Source organism: Rattus norvegicus, chromosome 9, assembly GCF_036323735.1.
Source record: "Rattus norvegicus strain BN/NHsdMcwi chromosome 9, GRCr8, whole genome shotgun sequence".
In the NCBI taxonomy this organism is placed as follows: domain Eukaryota; kingdom Metazoa; phylum Chordata; class Mammalia; order Rodentia; family Muridae; genus Rattus; species Rattus norvegicus.
The window spans coordinates 2,349,037-2,369,978 of record NC_086027.1 but is presented as its reverse complement, the minus strand read 5'-3'; the positions used below and the strand labels follow the sequence as shown (position 1 = coordinate 2,369,978).

The following is a 20,942-nucleotide window of genomic DNA, read 5'->3' as shown; positions in this document are numbered from 1 at the left end:
TGCACCAGGAATTTTAAGCATACCTTTCTAAAATAAAAATGTTGTGGTTGCAAGATATCTCAGTGGTTAAGAGCATTGGCTGCTCTTCCAGAAGACCCATGTTCAACTTTCTGCACCCATATGGCAGCTGACAACTGTTTGTAGCTCCAGTTCCAGCAGATCCAACACCCTCACACAGATATAGATACAGGCAAAACACCAGTGCACATGAAATTATATATATATATATATATATATTTAAAATAATAGCATCAGTATTTCTCCCCCCCCCCAAAAAAAAAACTGTGCTAACAAAATGATCTGTGACCTGACCTCAAAGGCTGTGTCAGAAAACAGGAAGTGCAATGAGGAAATCAACCCAGGCTGGAGGAAGAACTGCAACACAGAAGATAAAGCCAGCTCAGGAGATGGGAGTCTGCAAAGCCAACCAGAGAGCAAAGCTGAAGTTCATGAGGTGAGGGGAAGCTGTAAATAAAGAGACATGTTGAAAAGAGAAGGCAACTGAAGTTCATGATTCATATTTTTAAACCATGGTGAAAACCATCAACAGCCACCACCAAGCAGGAAAGCAAACACATGATGGAAGATGGCATTAGAGAACTCTCTGCCTTTAAATGCCACCAAAAAAAAATGTATCGGGGGGTTGGGGATTTAGCTCAGTGGTAGAGCGCTTGCCTAGGAAGCGCAAGGCCCTGGGTTCGGTCCCCAGCTCCGAAAAAAAGAACCAAAAAAAAAAAAAAAAAAAAAAAAAAAGTATCACTGCTGCCCAAAGATGACAACCCAACTTTAAGAGGCCAAGAGTAGAATGTGAAGATGAGTTTATGTTCAATGGCTTCAACATAAACAAAAGACAAGAATAAACATTTACTTTCATCCCAGATAGAAAACTGGCCATTGTCCAAAAATATTATCCCTGCCCCACACCGAGGCAGCTCAATTGTTTATTGATCATATAACCATGAGAAGAGGCCTTGTGGGTCTGACATGGAAGATGTTTTAACTTCCCGAGTCTGAGGAGGATGTTCACATCACTTATTTTCATCACTTTGACCAGTGAGGCGTGGCCTGATGGCCCACAACCTTCTGGCCAAGGCTGAGAACCCCAATCTACAGACATCGACATAAATTGGCAATAGGACCATTTATCAAAACAACACCAGTAGGTTCCTACCTATGTTCTTCAGGCATTATCTTTTGACTCCATTTACATATTCAGGCATGGATTCCCTGCTGTGGGTTAGGCCTCACAACCAATTAGAAAGTGGTTTGTTCTACCCATAGCCATCATACCACAAAACCACCAGGGAGAGGGATGCGCTGCATAGAGCTGGGCCCAGAACATAACAACAGGAGGTTTTCTCTGGTGAATGAATTTAAAGAGGCTCTGCAAAGGGTGTGAAGAATTAAATAATTGAACTTCATAGTATGTCAGATGGAGAGCAAAGATCAAGTTTTAAAAAATAAAGAGAAACGGAGAGGAGAAAGTTGGAAGGCAGGAGAAGGCATTAAATTTTTTAGAAGAAACCCATACAGGCTTTCTTCACTCTGCAGCATTTAGCAAAATCATAAAACAAATGAGCAAAAGAGTTATAGATCTTGGACCAGTTAGAGGAGTCAGTGGTAAAAGGCGCTTGCTGGCCAATCCTGATTACTTAAATTTAATCCCTAAAAGCCATATGGTAAAAGGCTAGAACAAACTCTCCCCACTCTGTCCTCTGAGCTTCACATGTGTACGTGCAAATAAAGATAGATAGATAGATAGATAGATAGATAGATAGATAGATAGATAGATAGATAGATAATATGGTAATATATTTCTTTTCCAAATGAATTAGAGAAATTTGTAAGGACCCTGAAGCAGAATCATTCCTGATCATACAGGTAGCAAGAAGGCCAATGCAAATTTGAGACCAGAATGAGTAAGAAGAAGGGGAGGAAGAAGGGGAAAGGAGATCATACGGGACCTCTAGGGCATAGCATGATTTTTATTTCTTTTATATACAAATGAGTGTGGTGATTCATCTTCACTGTCAGATTGATTGAATTGAGAATCACCTAAGTACATTATATCTCTGAATTAGTATGTGATATACTTCCAGGGATAAATACCTCTGGGAAGGTACACTCAAACTAATAGAAGAAAAAGTGGGGAAGCATCTCGAACACATGGGCACTGGAGAAAATTTCCTGAGCAAAACACCAATGGCTTATGCTCTAAGATCAAGAATCGACAAATGGGATCTCATAAAACTATAAAGCTTCTGTAAGGCAAAGGACACTGTTGTTAGGACAAAATGGCAACCAACAGATTGGGAAAAAATCTTTACCAACCCTACAACAGATAGAGGGCTTATATCCAAAATACACAAAGAACTCAAGAAGTTAGACCGCAGGGAGACAAATAACCCTATTAAAAAATGGGGTTCAGAGCTAAACAAAGAATTCACAGCTGAGGAATGCCGAATGGCTGAGAAACACCTAAAGAAATGTTCAACATCTTTAGTCATAAGGGAAATGCAAATCAAAACAACCCTGAGATTTCACCTCATACCAGTGAGAATGGCTAAGATCAAAAACTCAGGTGACAGCAGATGCTGGCGAGGATGCGGAGAAAGAGGAACACTCCTCCACTGTTGGTGGGATTGCAGACTGGTACAACCATTCTGGAAATCAGTCTGGAGGTTCCTCAGAAAATTGGACATTCCACTACCTGAGGACCCAGCAATACCTCTCTTGGGCATATACCCAAAAGATGCCCCAACATATAACAAAGATACGTGCTCCACTATGTTCATAGCAGCCTTATTTATAATAGATGCCCTTCGACAGAGGAATGGATACAGAATGTGTGGTACATCTACACAATGGAATATTACTCAGCTATCAAAAACAATGCCTTTATGAAATTCATAGGCAAATGGATGGAAATGGAAAATATCATCCTGAGTGAGGTAACCCAATCACAGAAAAACACACATGGTATGCACTCACTGATAAGTGGCTATTAGTCCAAATGCTTGAATTACCCTAGATGCACAGAACACATGAAATTCAAGAAGGATGACCAAAATGCGAATGCTTCACTCCTTCCTTAAAAGGGGAACAAGAATACCCTTGGCAGGGAATAGGGAGGCAAAGCTTAGAACAGAGGCAGAAGGAACACCCATTCAGAGCCTGCCCCACATGTGGCGCATATATATATACAGCCACCAAACTAAATAAGGTGGATGAAGCAAAGAAGTGCAGGCTGACAGGAACCGGATGTAGATCTCTCCTGAGAGACACACCCAGAATACGGCAAATACATAGGCGAATGCCAGCAGCAAACCACTGAACTGAGAATGGGACCCCCGTTTAAGGAATCAGAGAAAGGACTGGAAGAGCTTGAAGGGGCTCGAAACCCCATGTGAACAACAATGCCAAGCAACCAGAGCTTCCAGAGACTAAGCCACTATCCAAAGACTATACATGGACTGACCCCTGGGCTCCAACTGCATATGTAGCAATGAATAGCCTAGTAAGGGCACCAGTGGAAGGGGAACCCCTTTGTCCTGCCAAGGCTGAACCCCCAGTGAAAGGGATTGTTGGGGGGAATGGGTGGAGGATGGGGAGGGGAACACCCATATAGAAGGGGAGGGGGAGAGGCTAGGGGGATGTTGGCCTGGAAACCGGGAAAGGTAATAACAATTGAAATGTAAATAAGAAATACTCGATTTAATAAAGATGGAGAAAAAAGAGGAAAAAATACCTCTGGGAAGAAGGCCAGTACACCATTGGCTAGAGACCTAGGCAGAGCAAAGGGACAGAGAATGATCATCCATATCATTCTGCTTCCTTATCACAGACACAATGTGACAGCTACACCACACCTGTCCCTGCATTGATGGACTATATACCTTAAAGCCACAAGCTCAAATCAGACCTTGCTCTCTTGTGTTGCTTCTTGCTGGGAATGTGGTCCCAGCAGTGGGAGAAGCAGCTACTGAGGTGAGCTAGTAGTGCTCACCATGGCATGGAGCCATGGCAGGGGGTTTGGTAGCATAAGCATGATGACAGTTTTACCAACCCTTCTGAAACTTTAGACTGGTGAATTTCAGAGGTTCAGAAGAAAGATGGATGGGCAGTGGAGCAATTGCCCTATGCCCATGAGTGACAAGTTCAGTATAATCCAGGCAGAAAGAGGAAGAACATGGGATTCTGGTTTGGCTTTGAGAGAAAGGCTGACGTGATGGATACAATGTATGCAGATATTGGCTTGACCCAACTCCATGTGCTATTTGTCTACTTCAGCTCTATGACATAAAATGAAATCATAGAGGTCACACTGCCAGCGCTGACCTCTCGAGTCTGAATTGCCTTTGACTTTCCAGGGTCTGTTGGGCTTCTGTATGAATTTTAAGACTTGTCCTATTTCTGTGAAGAACAGTTTTGGCATTTTGTTGAAGATTATGTGGTGGCTGTGTGGTTTTTTGTAAGCAAGATGGTTGCTCTCAGTGTTCACTCCGTACCCATGAGCACAAGAGAGCCTTCCATCCACAGAAATGGCCTCAATATTGTCCTTCAGTTTTAAAACTGTCAGAGTAGAATCTGTTCCCTTGTTGTTAAGGTTTATTTCCGGGTGGGGTGGGATTTTGTTGCATGTGTGTGCAAGTGTGTGTATGTGTCTATGTGTGTGCATGTGTTTGTGTGTGCATGCATGCAAATTTGCATATATATGTTTGTGCATATGTGTGTATGTGTATGGTATGGGTGTATGTGTGTGTAAGTTTGTGAATATGTGTGTGCATATGTGTATGTATGTATGTATATGTGCTCATATTTTTCTGTGTATCTATGTATGTGGCTATGTATGTGCATATGTGTCTGTGCACACATACATGTTCTGTTTTATTTGGTTTGGTTTGGAGCTATTGTCTACAGGGTTTATTTCTGATTTCTTTCCTGGTATCTATGTCATTTGTATAGGAATATTACTGATACTTTCAGTTGGAAAAAGAGAGATCAGTGGAAGTGGGGTCACAAGACAAGAGAGTGGGAGTGAATGTGATGAAAATACATTGTATATGTGTAAGAAAATGTCATAGAACCTGCAGATCCCGGCCCGCAGCAGCTCTCTGCTCCCAGACCCCGTGAGAGAGAGAGACCTCACCGCCTGGTCAGGTGGGCACTCCTGAGGCTGCAGAGCGGAAGAGACCACCAACACTGCTCACCCCTGCCCACATCCCTGGCCCAAGAGGAAACTGTATAAGGCCTCTGGGCTCCCGTGGGGGAGGGCCCAGGAGCGGCAGGACCCCTGCCTGAGACACCACCGGAACCTGAAGGAAACAGACCGGATAAACAGTTCTCTGCACCCAAATCCCGTGGGAGGGAGAGCTAAACCTTCAGAGAGGCAGACAAGCCTGGGAAACCAGAAGAGACTGCTCTCTGCACACACATCTCGGACGCCAGAGGAAAAAGCCAAAGACCATCTGGAACCCTGGTGCACTGAAGCTCCCGGAAACGGCGGCACAGGTCTTCCTGGTTGCTACCGCTGCAGAGAGCCCGTGGGCAGCACCCCACGAGCGAACTTGAGCCTCAGGACCACAGGTAAGACCAACTTTTCTGCTGCAAGAAAGCTGCCTGGTGAGCTTGGGACACACGGAAGCAGAATTCCTCTAGGACCGGGCACGTTCTGTGTTTACCGGAAGTCCCACACCCGTGGATCCCGGCCCGCAGCAGCTCTCTGCTCCCAGACCCCGAGAGGGAGAGAGACCTCACCGCCTGGTCAGATGGGCACTCCTGAGGCTGCAGAGCGGAAGAGACCACCAACACTGCTCACCCCTGCCCACATCCCTGGCCCAAGAGGAAACTGTATAAGGCCTCTGGGCTCCCGTGGGGGAGGGCCCAGGAGCGGCAGGACCCCTGCCTGAGACACCGCCGGAACCTGATAGAAACAGACCGGATAAACAGTTCTCTGCACCCAAATCCCGTGGGAGGGAGAGCTAAACCTTCAGAGAGGCAGACAAGCCTGGGAAACCAGAAGAGACTGCTCTCTGCACAGACATCTCGGACCCCAGGGGAAAAAGCCAAAGACCATCTGGAACCCTGGTGCACTGAAGCTCCCGGAAACGGCGGCACAGGTCTTCCTGGTTGCTACTGCTGCAGAGAGCCCGTGGGCAGCACCCCACGAGCGAACTTGAGCCTCGGGTCCACAGGTAAGACCAACTTTTCTGCTGCAAGAAAGCTGCCTGGTGAACTCAAGACACAGGCCCACAGGAACAGCTGAAGACCTGTAGAGAGGAAAAACTACACGCCCGAAAGCAGAACACTCTGTCCCCATAACTGACTGAAAGAGAGGAAAACAGGTCTACACCACTCCTGACACACAGGCTTATACGACAGTCTAGCCACTGTCAGAAATAGCAGAACAAAGTAACACTAGAGATAATCTGATGGCAAGAGGCAAGCGCAGGAACCCAAGCAACAGAAACCAAGACTACATGGCACTATCGGAGCACAATTCTCCCATCAAAACAAACATGGAATATCCAAACACACCAGAAAAGCAAGATCTAGTTTCAAAATCATTTTTGATCATGATGCTGGAGGACTTCAAGAAAGACATGAAGAACTCCCTTAGAGAAAAAGTAGAAGCCTACAGAGAGGAATTGCAAAAATGCCTGAAAGAATTACAGGAAAACATAAAAAAACAAGTAGAAGCCCATAGAGAGGAGACACAAAAATCCCTGAAAGAATTCCAGGAAAACATAAATAAACAAGTAGAAGCCCATAGAGAGGAGACACAAAAATCCCTGAAAGAATTCCAGGAAAACATAAATAAACAAGTAGAAGCCCATAGAGAGGAGACACAAAAATCCCTGAAAGAATTCCAGGAAAACACAACCAAACAGTTGAAGGAATTAAAAATGGAAATAGAAGCAATCAAGAAAGAACACATGGAAACAACCCTGGATATAGAAAACCAAAAGAAGAGACAAGGAGCTGTAGATACAAGCTTCACCAACAGAATACAAGAGATGGAAGAGAGAATCTCGGGAGCAGAAGATTCCATAGAAATCATTGACTCAACTGTCAAAGATAATGTAAAGCTGAAAAAGCTACTGGTCCAAAACATACAGGAAATCCAGGACTCAATGAGAAGATCAAACCTAAGGATAATAGGTATAGAAGAGAGTGAAGACTCCCAGCTCAAAGGACCAGTAAATATCTTCAACAAAATCATAGAAGAAAACTTCCCTAACCTAAAAAAAGAGATACCCATAGGCATACAAGAAGCCTACAGAACTCCAAATAGATTGGACCAGAAAAGAAACACCTCCCGTCACATAATTGACAAAACACCAAACGCACAAAATAAAGAAAGAATATTAAAAGCAGTAAGGGAAAAAGGTCAAGTAACATATAAAGGCAGACCTATCAGAATCACACCAGACTTCTCGCCAGAAACTATGAAGGCCAGAAGATCCTGGACTGATGTCATACAGACCCTAAGAGAACACAAATGCCAGCCCAGGTTACTGTATCCAGCAAAACTCTCAATTAACATTGATGGAGAAACCAAGATATTCCATGACAAAACCAAATTTACACAATATCTTTCTACAAATCCAGCACTACAAAGGATAATAAATGGTAAAGCCCAACATAAGGAGGCAAGCTATACCCTAGAAGAAGCAAGAAACTAATCGTCTTGGCAACAAAACAAAGAGAATGAAAGCACACAAACATAACCTCACATCCAAATATGAATATAACGGGAAGCAATAATCACTATTCCTTAATATCTCTCAATATCAATGGCCTCAACTCCCCAATAAAAAGACATAGATTAACAAACTGGATACGCAACGAGGACCCTGCTTTCTGCTGCCTACAGGAAACACATCTCAGAGACAAAGACAGACACTACCTCAGAGTGAAAGGCTGGAAAACAACTTTCCAAGCAAATGGTCAGAAGAAGCAAGCTGGAGTAGCCATTCTAATATCAAATAAAATCAATTTCCAACTAAAAGTCATCAAAACAGATAAGGAAGGACACTTCATATTCATCAAAGGAAAAATCCACCAAGATGAACTCTCAATCCTAAATATCTACGCCCCAAATACAAGGGCACCTACATACGTAAAGGAAACCTTACTAAAGCTCAAAACACACATTGCACCTCACACGATAATAGTGGGAGATTTCAACACCCCACTCTCATCAATGGACAGATCATGGAAACAGAAATTAAACAGTGATGTCAACAGACTAAGAGAAGTCATGAGCCAAATGGACTTAACGGATATTTATAGAACATTCTATCCTAAAGCAAAAGGATATACCTTCTTCTCAGCTCCTCATGGTACTTTCTCCAAAATTGACCATATAATTGGTCAAAAAATGGGCCTCAACAGGTACAGAAAGATAGAAATAATCCCATGCGTGCTATCTGACCACCACGGCCTAAAACTGGTCTTCAATAACAATAAGGGAAGAATGCCCACATATACGTGGAAATTGAACAATGCTCTACTCTATGATAACCTGGTCAAGGAAGAAATAAAGAAAGGAATTAAAAACTTTTTAGACTTTAATGAAAATGAAGGTACAACATACCCAAACTTATGGGACACAATGAAAGCTGTGCTAAGAGGAAAACTCATAGCACTGAGTGCCTGCAGAAAGAAACAGGAAAGAGCATATGTCAGCAGCTTGACTGCACACCTAAAAGCTCTAGAACAAAAAGAAGCAAATACACCCAGGAGGAGTAGAAGGCAGGAAATAATCAAACTCACAGCAGAAATCAACCAAGTAGAAACAAAAAGGACCATAGAAAGAATCAACAGAACCAAAAGTTGGTTCTTTGAGAAAATCAACAAGATAGATAAACCCTTAGCCAGACTAACGAGAGGACACAGAGAGTGTGTCCAAATTAACAAAATCAGAAATGAAAAGGGAGACATAACTACAGATTCAGAGGAAATTCAAAAAATCATCAGATCTTACTATAAAAACCTATATTCAACAAAACTTGAAAATCTTCAGGAAATGGACAATTTCCTAGACAGATACCAGATATCGAAGTTAAATCAGGAACAGATAAACCAGTTAAACAACCCCATAACTCCTAAGGAAATAGAAGCAGTCATTAAAGGTCTCCCAACCAAAAAGAGCCCAGGTCCAGATGGGTTTAGTGCAGAATTCTATCAAACCTTCATAGAAGACCTCATACCAATACTATCCAAACTATTCCACAAAATTGAAACAGATGGAGCACTACCGAATTCCTTCTACGAAGCCACAATTACTCTTATACCTAAACCACACAAAGACACAACAAAGAAAGAGAACTTCAGACCAATTTCCCTTATGAATATCGACGAAAAAATACTCAAAATTCTGGCAAACCCAATTCAAGAGCACATCAAAACAATCATCCACCATGATCAAGTAGGCTTCATCCCAGGCATGCAGGGATGGTTTAATATACGGAAAATCATCAACGTGATCCATTATATAAACAAACTGAAAGAACAGAACCACATGATCATTTCATTAGATGCTGAGAAAGCATTTGACAAAATTCAACACCCCTTCATGATAAAAGTCCTGGAAAGAATAGGAATTCAAGGCCCATACCTAAACATAGTAAAAGCCATATACAGCAAACCAGTTGCTAACATTAAACTAAATGGAGAGAAACTTGAAGCAATCCCACTAAAATCAGGGACTAGACAAGGCTGCCCACTCTCTCCCTACTTATTCAATATAGTTCTTGAAGTTCTAGCCAGAGCAACCAGACAACAAAAGGAGATCAAGGGGATACAGATCGGAAAAGAAGAGGTCAAAATATCACTATTTGCAGATGACATGATAGTATATTTAAGTGATCCCAAAAGTTCCACCAGAGAACTACTAAAGCTGATAAACAACTTCAGCAAAGTGGCTGGGTATAAAATTAACTCAAATAAATCAGTTGCCTTCCTCTATACAAAAGAGAAACAAGCCGAGAAAGAAATTAGGGAAATGACACCCTTCATAATAGACCCAAATAATATAAAGTACCTCGGTGTGACTTTAACCAAGCAAATAAAAGATCTGTACAATAAGAACTTCAAAAACCTGAGGAAAGAAATTGAAGAAGACCTCAGAAGATGGAAAGATCTCCCATGCTCATGGATTGGCAGGATTAATATAGTAAAAATGGCCATTTTACCAGAAGCAATCTACAGATTCAATGCAATCCCCATCAAAATACCAATCCAATTCTTCAAAGAGCTAGACAGAACAATTTGCAAATTCATCTGGAATAACAAAAAACCCAGGATAGCTAAAGCTATCCTCAACAATAAAAGGACTTCAGGGGGAATCACTATCCCTGAACTCAAGCAGTATTACAGAGCAATAGTGATAAAAACTGCATGGTATTGGTATAGAGACAGACAGATAGACCAATGGAATAGAATTGAAGACCCAGAAATGAACCCACACACCTATGGTCACTTGATTTTTGACAAAGGAGCCAAAACCATCCAATGGAAAAAAGATAGCATTTTCAGCAAATGGTGCTGGTTCAACTGGAGGGCAACATGTAGAAGAATGCAGATCGATCCATGCTTATCACCCTGTACAAAGCTTAAGTCGAAGTGGATCAAGGACCTCCACATCAAACCAGACACACTCAAACTAATAGAAGAAAAACTAGGGAAGCATCTGGAACACATGGGCACTGGAAAAAATTTCCTGAACAAAACACCAATGGCTTATGCTCTAAGATCAAGAATTGACAAATGGGATCTCATAAAACTGCAAAGCTTCTGTAAGGCAAAGGACACTGTGGTTAGGACAAAACGACAACCAACAGATTGGGAAAAGATCTTTACCAACCCTACAACAGATAGAGGCCTTATATCCAAAATATACAAAGAACTCAAGAAGTTAGACCGCAGGGAAACAAATAACCCTATTAAAAAATGGGGTTCAGAGCTAAACAAAGAATTCACAGCTGAGGAATGCCGAATGGCTGAGAAACACCTAAAGAAATGTTCAACATCTTTAGTCATAAGGGAAATGCAAATCAAAACAACCCTGAGATTTCACCTCACACCAGTGAGATTGGCTAAGATCAAAAACTCAGGTGACAGCAGATGCTGGCGAGGTTGTGGAGAAAGAGGAACACTCCTCCATTGTTGGTGGGATTGCAGACTGGTAAAACCATTCTGGAAATCAGTCTGGAGGTTCCTCAGAAAATTGGACATTGAACTGCCTGAGGATCCAGCTATACCTCTCTTGGGCATATACCCAAAAGATGCCTCAACATATAAAAGAGACACGTGCTCCACTATGTTCATCGCAGCCTTATTTATAATAGCCAGAAAATGGAAAGAACCCAGATGCCCTTCAACAGAGGAATGGATACAGAAAATGTGGTACATCTACACAATGGAATACTACTCAGCTATCAAAAACAACGAGTTTATGAAATTCGTAGGCAAATGGTTGGAACTGGAAAATATCATCCTGAGTGAACTAACCCAATCACAGAAAGACATACATGGTATGCACTCATTGATAAGTGGCTATTAGCCCAAATGCTTGAATTACCCTAGATCCCTAGAACAAACGAAACTCAAGACAAATGATCAAAATGTGAATGCTTCACTCCTTCTTTAAATGAGGAAAAAGAATACCCTTGGCAGGGAAGGGAGAGGCAAAGATTAAAACAGAGACTGAAGGAACACCCATTCAGAGCCTGTCCCACATTTGGCCCATACATATACAGCCACCCAATTGGACTAGATGGATGAAGCAAAGAAGTGCAGACCGACAGGAGCCGGATGTAGATCGCTCCTGAGAGACACAGCCAGAATACAGCAAATACAGAGGCGAATGCCAGCAGCAAACCACTGAACTGAGAATAGGTCCCCTATTGAAGGAATCAGAGAAAGAACTGGAAGAGCTTGAAGGGGCTCGAGACCCCAAAAGTACAACAATGCCAAGCAACCAGAGCTTCCAGGGACTAAGCCACTACCTAAAGACTATACATGGACTGACCCTGGACTCCGACCCCATAGGTAGCAATGAATATCCTAGTAAGAGCACCAGTGGAAGGGGAAGCCCTGGGTCCTGCTAAGACTGAACCCCCAGTGAACTAGTCTATGGGGGGAGGGCGGCAATGGTGGGAGGGTTGGGAGGGGAACACCCATAAGGAAGGGGAGGGGGGAGGGGGATGTTTGCCCGGAAACCGGGAAAGGGAATAACACTCGAAATGTATATAAGAAATACTCAAGTTAATAAAAAAAAAAAAAAAAACCCAAGATAGCTAAAGCTATCCTCAACAATAAAAGGACTTCAGGGGGAATCACTATCCCTGAACTCAAGCAGTATTACAGAGCAATAGTGATAAAAACTGCATGGTATTGGTACAGAGACAGACAGATAGACCAATGGAATAGAATTGAAGACCCAGAAATGAACCCACACACCTATGGTCACTTGATTTTTGACAAAGGAGCCAAAACCATCCAATGGAAAAAGATAGCATTTTCAGCAAATGGTGCTGGTTCAACTGGAGGTCAACATGTAGAAGAATGCAGATCGATCCATCCTTTTCACCCTGTACAAAGCTTAGGTCCAAGTGGATCAAGGACCTCCACATCAAACCAGATACACTCAAACTAATAGAAGAAAAACTAGGGAAGCATCTGGAACACATGGGCACTGGAAAAAATTTCCTGAACAAAACACCAATGGCTTATGCTCTAAGATCAAGAATCGACAAATGGGATCTCATAAAACTGCAAAGCTTCTGTAAGGCAAAGGACACTGTGGTTAGGACAAAACGGCAACCAACAGATTGGGAAAAGATCTTTACCAATCCTACAACAGATAGAGGCCTTATATCCAAAATAGACAAAGAACTCAAGAAGTTAGACCGCAGGGAAACAAATAACCCTATTAAAAAATGGGGTTCAGAGCTAAACAAAGAATTCACAGCTGAGGAATGCCGAATGGCTGAGAAACACCTAAAGAAATGTTCAACATCTTTAGTCATAAGGGAAATGCAAATCAAAACAACCCTGAGATTTCACCTCACACCAGTGAGAATGGCTAAGATCAAAAACTCAGGTGACAGCAGATGCTGGCGAGGATGTGGAGAAAGAGGAACACTCCTCCATTGTTGGTGGGATTGCAGACTGGTAAAACCATTCTGGAAATCAGTCTGGAGGTCCCTCAAAAAATTGGACATTGAACTGCCTGAGGATCCAGCTATACCTCTCTTGGGCATATACCCAAAAGATGCCCCAACATATAAAAGAGACACATGCTCCACTATGTTCATCGCAGCCTTATTTATAATAGCCAGAAACTGGAAAGAACCCAGATGCCCTTCAACAGAGGAATGGATACAGAAAATGTGGTACATCTACACAATGGAATATTACTCAGCTATCAAAAACAACGAGTTTATGAAATTCGTAGGCTAATGGTTGGAACTGGAAAATATCATCCTGAGTGAGCTAACCCACTCACAGAAAGACATACATGGTATGCACTCATTGATAAGTGGCTATTAGCCCAAATGCTTGAATTACCCTAGATCCCTAGAACAAACGAAACTCAAGACAAATGATCAAAATGTGAATGCTTCACTCCTTCTTTAAATGAGGAAAAAGAATACCCTTGGCAGGGAAGGGAGAGGCAAAGATTAAAACAGAGACAGAAGGAACACCCATTCAGAGCCTGCCCCACATGTGGCCCATACATAAAGAGCCACCCAATTAGACAAGATGGATGAAGCAAAGAAGTGCAGACCGACAGGAGCCGGATGTAGATTGCTCCTGAGAGACACAGCCAGAATACAGCAAATACAGAGGTGAATGCCAGCAGCAAACCACTGAACTGAGAATAGGACCCCCGTTGAAGGAATCAGAGAAAGAACTGGAAGAGCTTGAAGGGGCTCGAGACCCCATATGTACAACAATGCCAAGCAACCAGAGCTTCCAGGGACTAAGCCACTACCTAAAGACTATACATGGACTGACCCTGGACTCTGACCCCATAGGTAGCAATGAATATCCTAGTAAGAGCACCAGTGGAAGGGGAAGCCCTGGGTCCTGCTAAGACTGAACCCCCAGTGAACTAGACTATGGGGGGAGGGCGGCAATGGGGGGAGGGTCGGGAGGGGAACACCCATAAGGAAGGGGAGGGGGGAGGGGGATGTTTGCCCGGAAACCGGGAAAGGGAATAACACTTGAAATGTATATAAGAAATACTCAAGTTAATAAAAAAAAAAAGAAAATGTCATAGAAAAACCCATTATAACATGTGCTAATAAAAAGCATTAGAAAACAAAAATAATGCAAACATCAAATGGGAGAATGGGAACCCCTGAAAAGTGCCCTACACCTCAGAAACAGACTATCACTCCTCTTATTGTTATCTCTTCTATTCTTGTCACACTGCTTCTGACACCCAACCTTTTGGTCCTGCAGTCTACCCATACACAGTGCCTGGGATCACATCTCTCTCCAGGTTCCTCTTTCTCTGCAATGGCCTCTTTACACACTTCTAGGAACATCTCTCTTAATCTCTCAAACTTCAAGTCCTTCCTACATGTCTGGGCACCTACTGACTGCCCCAGATCACAGCCTGCCCTGTCCTAAGAGTCAACGTCTTGGCAGGCCCAGGACCTTTGTACATGAAGTCTTGCTACTAGACTGGCCTCCTGTCCCTATTGTTTAATCTGGTCAGTTTGAATACCCAGCCCCATCTTCAAGAGATCCTCTCGGGCTGGAAAGATATGCTCAGCAGGTAAGAGCACTGACTGCTCTTCCAGAGGTCCTGAGTTCAATTCCCAGCAACCACATGGTGGCTCACAACCATCTGTCGTGGGATCTGATGCCCTCTTCTGGTGTCTGAGAATAGTAACAATGTACTCATATACATGAAATAAATAAATAAATCTTTAAAAGAGAAAGAGAGGGATTCTCTCTATAAAGTCCTACAAGAAACAAGTGGTGCTTCTTTCTAAAAAGAACATAATTCTCAGAAGATAAATGAGAGGATACAATGGCACACTCCTGTCACTCCAGCAATTGTGAGATGAACATAGGAGCATTCAAAAAATAAACTTGAAAAATTGACTACATGGTGAGTTCATGGCCAGATTGGATACATGGTGAGTTCATGGGCAGATTGGGTACAGGGGACTCTGATTGTGTTTAGTGGGTTACTTTTAAAAAGACAGAGAGCACATGAATTTGGAAGGGTGCGTTAGGGGATCTTAGGACCTGAAAGAGAAGTAGAGATGGAAATGATTACATTTCATTGTATGAATGTGAGAAAGTACTTAAGAATTTTTAAAATTAAAACACAGATAAATAAATGTCTCAAAGGTAAATGTGCTTACCCCAAACCGTATTACCCAAATTCAGTCCAGGGGCTGCTGAAGGATCCTTCATTGAGCTTCCCTGGCCTCTGCCCCTCATAGTCTCCACCTCAAGGATCAGCATCTACCTGGACTGCACATCAGCCTGTGCGGCTGTCTACCAGCTCTGCCAATCCACAAGCTCAGAAATAAATCTCGGAAAGTAAACGCTTAGTCATTGAGAAAATGGGGAATTGCGGAATGAAGTAGATACAGGAGAAGAAACAAAATCTGTAAACCCAGAAGATGTTGCCAGACTGATAATCATTTACTGAAAGAAACAGCGTGTTCTGTCTTGGGCTCAGAGGGGAAATGTTGCTGTCACATTTGATTTTGCAGCAAAGCAAAAATCTGTTCTGGGAGAAGCAGCTGGAGCCACTGGATGTAATGTGTGCGAGCTTTTCTTGCTTATGGGACTGGACGAGACTGCCCTACCGGGAAGAGCAACGTTTTGGTGTTTAAGCATGGAGGAAAATCTTATTGCTCAGTGTTATGGAAGTTAACAGTAGGATGTATGTGATGACATAGGGAGCGCACATTTCACACAGACCGTATCCCAGTACCTGGCTTCATATTTCCAGAGGTTGTTCAAGCACGATTTAAGGGGAAATGCCCAAGCCATGATGAGATTGATGAGCAGTGCTAAAGCAGCCAAGCTCTCTTTGTCACCTTGGGAAGTGCCAATTGTTTCACAGATGCACTATGTGAAGGTCAGGAGTTTGATTTCAATGTATCCAGAGCAAGATTTGTGCTTCTTTGTTCTTTGCTTTTTAACAAATGCATAGAAGCAAGTCTAAGAACTCTTACTTCAAAGTGGATTTCCAGCCCATGATATTAACAAGGTTGTGCTCTGTAGTGGATCTTCAAGAATCCCAAGGCTGCAGCAGCTGACTGAAGATCTCTTCTCACCTGGTGCAGCCATAGAAGCTGGGATTCTTGTTGGGAAAGAGAGAAGTTCAGGGGATGACTCTCTGTCATGATAGTGTTAGTTAAGGGGGCAATGAATCAGGTGCCAATAGCTTTCCAGTACTATTTCCATCGAGGGCTCCTCTGCCATCCCAAGGACAGCCCACACTACAAGCCACTGGCAGTATATCTTCTGTTTGCCTTCAACTCTATGAGTCTAAGAGGAAGAACTCTGCTAAAGAGGAGACCAAGTTTGCACAGGTTGTGCTCCAGAATTCTGATAAAAAAGAAAATGGATTGTGTGATATAGTGGCTGTTCTTACTATGAAAACAGATGTATCTTTGCAGATGGTATGCACAGACCAAGATACTGGGAAATGGGAAGCCATCACTGTTGAGATTACGTCCTAACCTTTAGACAAACCAAAAAGAAATTTTTTAGAACTATACTATCAACATTATTTTGTTTTATGTATAAGTGTTGTTTAGAGTAAAATTTTCATTTTTTAATGAATGTTGTAACCTATGCTTCCATTAAAATACAATTGATTAGTTAAAAAACTTCAGTCCCAGGACCCACATAGTAGAGACAGAGAATTCGTCTCGTCTCTGATTTTCACACATGTACCACATGTATGTACATGCACACACAAACACACACACACACCAAAGTAAATAAAATTCTAATAAATGCTTTAAGTTTTTATAAGCCTAGAGTTTGCCATAATAAAACTAATAGCTTCTTGATCTAATCCAAGTCTTTGGAGACAAAGAAAAAACTGTACAAATCAAGGGGTGTGAAAGGCTGTGGAATTTTCCAACTCTTCCCTGTGCCTTTGCTTTCTTTATTCCCTATACATCCTGTTAGCACAGCCAATAGAGCACAAGGATTGTTATTGTTAAAAAGAAAACTAACACTAGTCGTGGAACTTTGTGCCTGAAATCCTAGCTGCTGAGGAAAGGGAGATAAGAGTTCACAACTTTAAGGCCAGTCTGGGCTATAGGGTAAGACATGTGTGCACACACAAACACACACACACACACACACACACACACACACATGTATGCAAGCACACACATGTACAAACAATTTTAAAACCCTGACTGACTTTTCCACACCCATGCACATAGAAACATGTTTTCTCTCACCGTGCTAGTCTTCAGATGTGAGTACAAATTCTAGACTAACTCAGAAAAATAGGAAAGTAAAGATGGGCCACAATGGAAGGGCACCTGAAAAAGGGTAACATTGGAATACAGGTAACAGAAAAAGAAGATGGAAAAATAGGGGAGTTTTAATTAGAAATGCAAGGTAGTGGGGAGGGATAAGGATTTTTGGAAAATCCATAAAGAATCATTATTTTCTGAGGTGTATCTACACAGGGACATTCATACACACATGCATACATGCCACACACATTTACATTGAAAATAAAATTAGTTATTCAAAACTAAATAAATTAAAATGTACATAGATATCTGAGTATTCCATCTATATGGCCAAAAGCTTAAGTGTCAGAATTAGAAACTTCCTGGAATTTTCTCATGGAGAAAATGGGAGAATTATATATGGAAGTAGTTCATCTCCAAAAGTCTATAGGGTTCACATGTATAATTTGTTCCAGAGTACAAGTATGGGATTTAATCTGGTTCATTTATGAAACAGCTATATAATAAAGCACAAAAACACCATCATGACTCTTGATATGAAAATTAGATCAGGAACCAAATTAACAACACACACACAAACACACAAAATGAGATTTTATTTAGCTTTCCAAATATGAAATAACAACACCAAAGACTAACACTGGTCTTCAATAACAAAAAAAAAAAAAAAAAAAACAACAGAAAGCCCACATATACATGAAAGTTGGACAATGCTCTACTCAATGATAACTTGGTTAAGGAAGAAATAAAGAAAGAAATTAAAAACTTCTTAGAATTTAATGAAAATAAAGGCACAACATACCCAAATTATGGGACACAATGAAAACAGTGCTAAAAAGAAAACTCACAGCTCTGAGTGTCTGCAAAAAGAAACAGGAGAGAGCATACATCAGCAGCTTGACAGCGCACCTAAAAGTTATAGAACAAAAAGAAGCAAATACAACCAACAGGAGTAGATGCAAGGAAATAATCAAACTCAGGGCTGAAATCAACCAAGTAGAAACAAAAAGGACTATACAAAGAATCAACAGAACCAACAGCTGGTTCTTTGAGAAAATCAACAAGATAGATTACCCTTAGCCAGACTAACGAGAGGACACAGAGAGTGTGCCCAAATTAACAAAATCAGAAATGAAAAGGGAGACATAACTACAGAATCAGAGGAAATTCAAAAAAGCATCAGATGCTACTACAAAAGCCTATACTCAACAAAACGTGAAAATCTACAGGAAATGGACAATTTCCTAGACATATACCAGGTACTGAAGATAAATCAGAAACAGATAAACCATTTAAACAACCATAACTCCTAAAGAAATAGAAGCAGTCATTAAAAGTCTCCCAACCAAAAAAAGCCCAGGTCCAGACAGGTTCAGTGCAGAATTCTATCAGACCTTCATAGAAGACCTCATACCAATACTATCCAAACTATTCCACAAAATTGAAACAGATGGAGCACTACCGAATTCCTTCTATGAAGCCACAATTACTCTTATACCTAAACCACACAAAGACCCAACAAAGAAAGAGAACTTCAGACCAATTTCCCTTATGAATATCGACGCAAAAATACACAATAAAATTCTGGCAAACCGAATCCAAGAGCACATCAAAACAATCATCCATCATGATCAATTCCAGGGATGCAGGGATGGTTTAATATACAGAAAACCATCAACGTAATCCACTATATAAACAAATTGAAAGAAAAAAACCACATGATCATTTAATTAGATGCTGAGAAAGCATTTGACAAAATTCAACACCCTTTTGCGTCCTGGGAAGAACAGGAATTCAAGGCCCATACCTAAACACAGTAAAAGCCATATAGAGCAAACCAGTAGCTAATATTGAACTAAATGGAGAGAAACTTGAAGTAATCCCACTAAAATCAGGGACTAGACAAGGCTGCCCACTCTCTCCCTACTTATTCAATATAGTTCTCAAAGTCCTAGCCAGAGCAATCAGACAACAAAGGAGATCAAAGGGATACAGATTGAAAGGAAGAAGTCAAAATATCACTATTTGCAGATGGTCATATTTAAGTGATCCCAAAAGTTCCACCAGAGAACTCCTAAGCCTGATAAACACCTTCAGCAAAGTGGCTGGGTATAAAATTAACTCAAATAAGTCAGTAGCCTTCATCTACACAAAAGAGAAACAAGTCGAGAAAAATTAGAGAAACGACACCCTTCATAATAGTCCCAAATAATATAAAATACCTCGGTGTAACTTTAACCAAGCAAATAAAAGATCTGTATGATAAGAACTTCAAGTCTCTGAAGAAAGCAATTGAAGAAGACCTCAGAAGATGGAAAGATCTCCCATGTTCATGGATTGGCAGGATTAATATAGTAAAAATGGCCATTTTACCAAAAGCAATCTACAGATTCAATGCAATCCCCATCAAAATACCAATCCAATTCTTCAGAGAGTTAGACAGAACATTTTGAAAATTCATCTGGAATAACAAAAAACCCAGGATAGCTAAAACTATCCTCAACAATAAAAGGACTTCAGGGGGAATCACTATCCCTGAACTCAAGCAGAATTACAGAGTAATAGTGATAATAAATGCATAGTATTGGTACAGAGACAGAAAGACCAGTGGAATAGAATTGAAGACCCACAAATGAACCCACACACCTATGGTCACTTGATTTTTGACAAAGGAGACAAAACCATCCAATGGAAAAAAGATAGCATTTTCAGCAATGGTGCTGGTTCAACTGGAGGTCAACATGTAGAAGAATGCAGATCGATCCATGCTTATCACCCTGTACAAAGCTTAAGTCCAAGTGGATCAAGGACCTCCACATCAAACCAGATACACTCAAACTAATAGAAGAAAAAGTGGGGAAGCATCTCGAACACATGGGCACTGGAGAAAATTTCCTGAACAAAACACCAATGGCTTATGCTCTAAGATCAAGAATCGACAAATGGGATCTCATAAAACTGCAAAGCTTCTGTAAGGCAAAGGACACTGTGGTTAGGACAAAACGGCAACCAACAGATTGGGAAAAGATCTTTACCGATCCTACAACAGATAGAGGCCTTATATCCAAAATATATAAAGAAGTCAAGAAGTTAGACCACAGGGAGATAAATAACCCTATTAAAAAATGGGGTTCAGAGCTAAACAAAGAATTCACAGCTGAGGAATGCCGAATGGCTGAGAAACACCTAAAGAAATGTTCAACATCTTTAGTCATAAGGGAAATGCAAATCAAAACAACCCTAAGATTTCACCTCACACCAGTGAGAATGGCTAAGATCAATAACTCAGGTGACAGCAAATACTGGCGAGGATGTGGAGAAAGAGGAACACTCCTCCATTGTTGGTGGGATTGCAGACTGGCACAACCATTCTGGAAATCAGTCTGGAGGTTCCTCAGAAAATTGGACATTGCATTACCTGAGGACCCAGCTATACCTCTCTTGGGCATATAC

General features: G+C 41.5%; 1 protein-coding gene and 1 pseudogene across 4 annotated transcripts in view; one reads left to right on the top strand and one right to left on the bottom strand.

Annotated features, from left to right (window-relative positions):
* The window catches only part of Adgre1 (adhesion G protein-coupled receptor E1), a 155,562-nt gene that overhangs the window by 114,981 nt on the left and 19,639 nt on the right, over positions 1-20,942 (bottom strand). The gene's annotated exons all lie outside the window — the stretch shown is intronic.
* Hspa14-ps1 (heat shock protein family A (Hsp70) member 14, pseudogene 1) lies at positions 296-16,730 on the top strand (annotated as a pseudogene).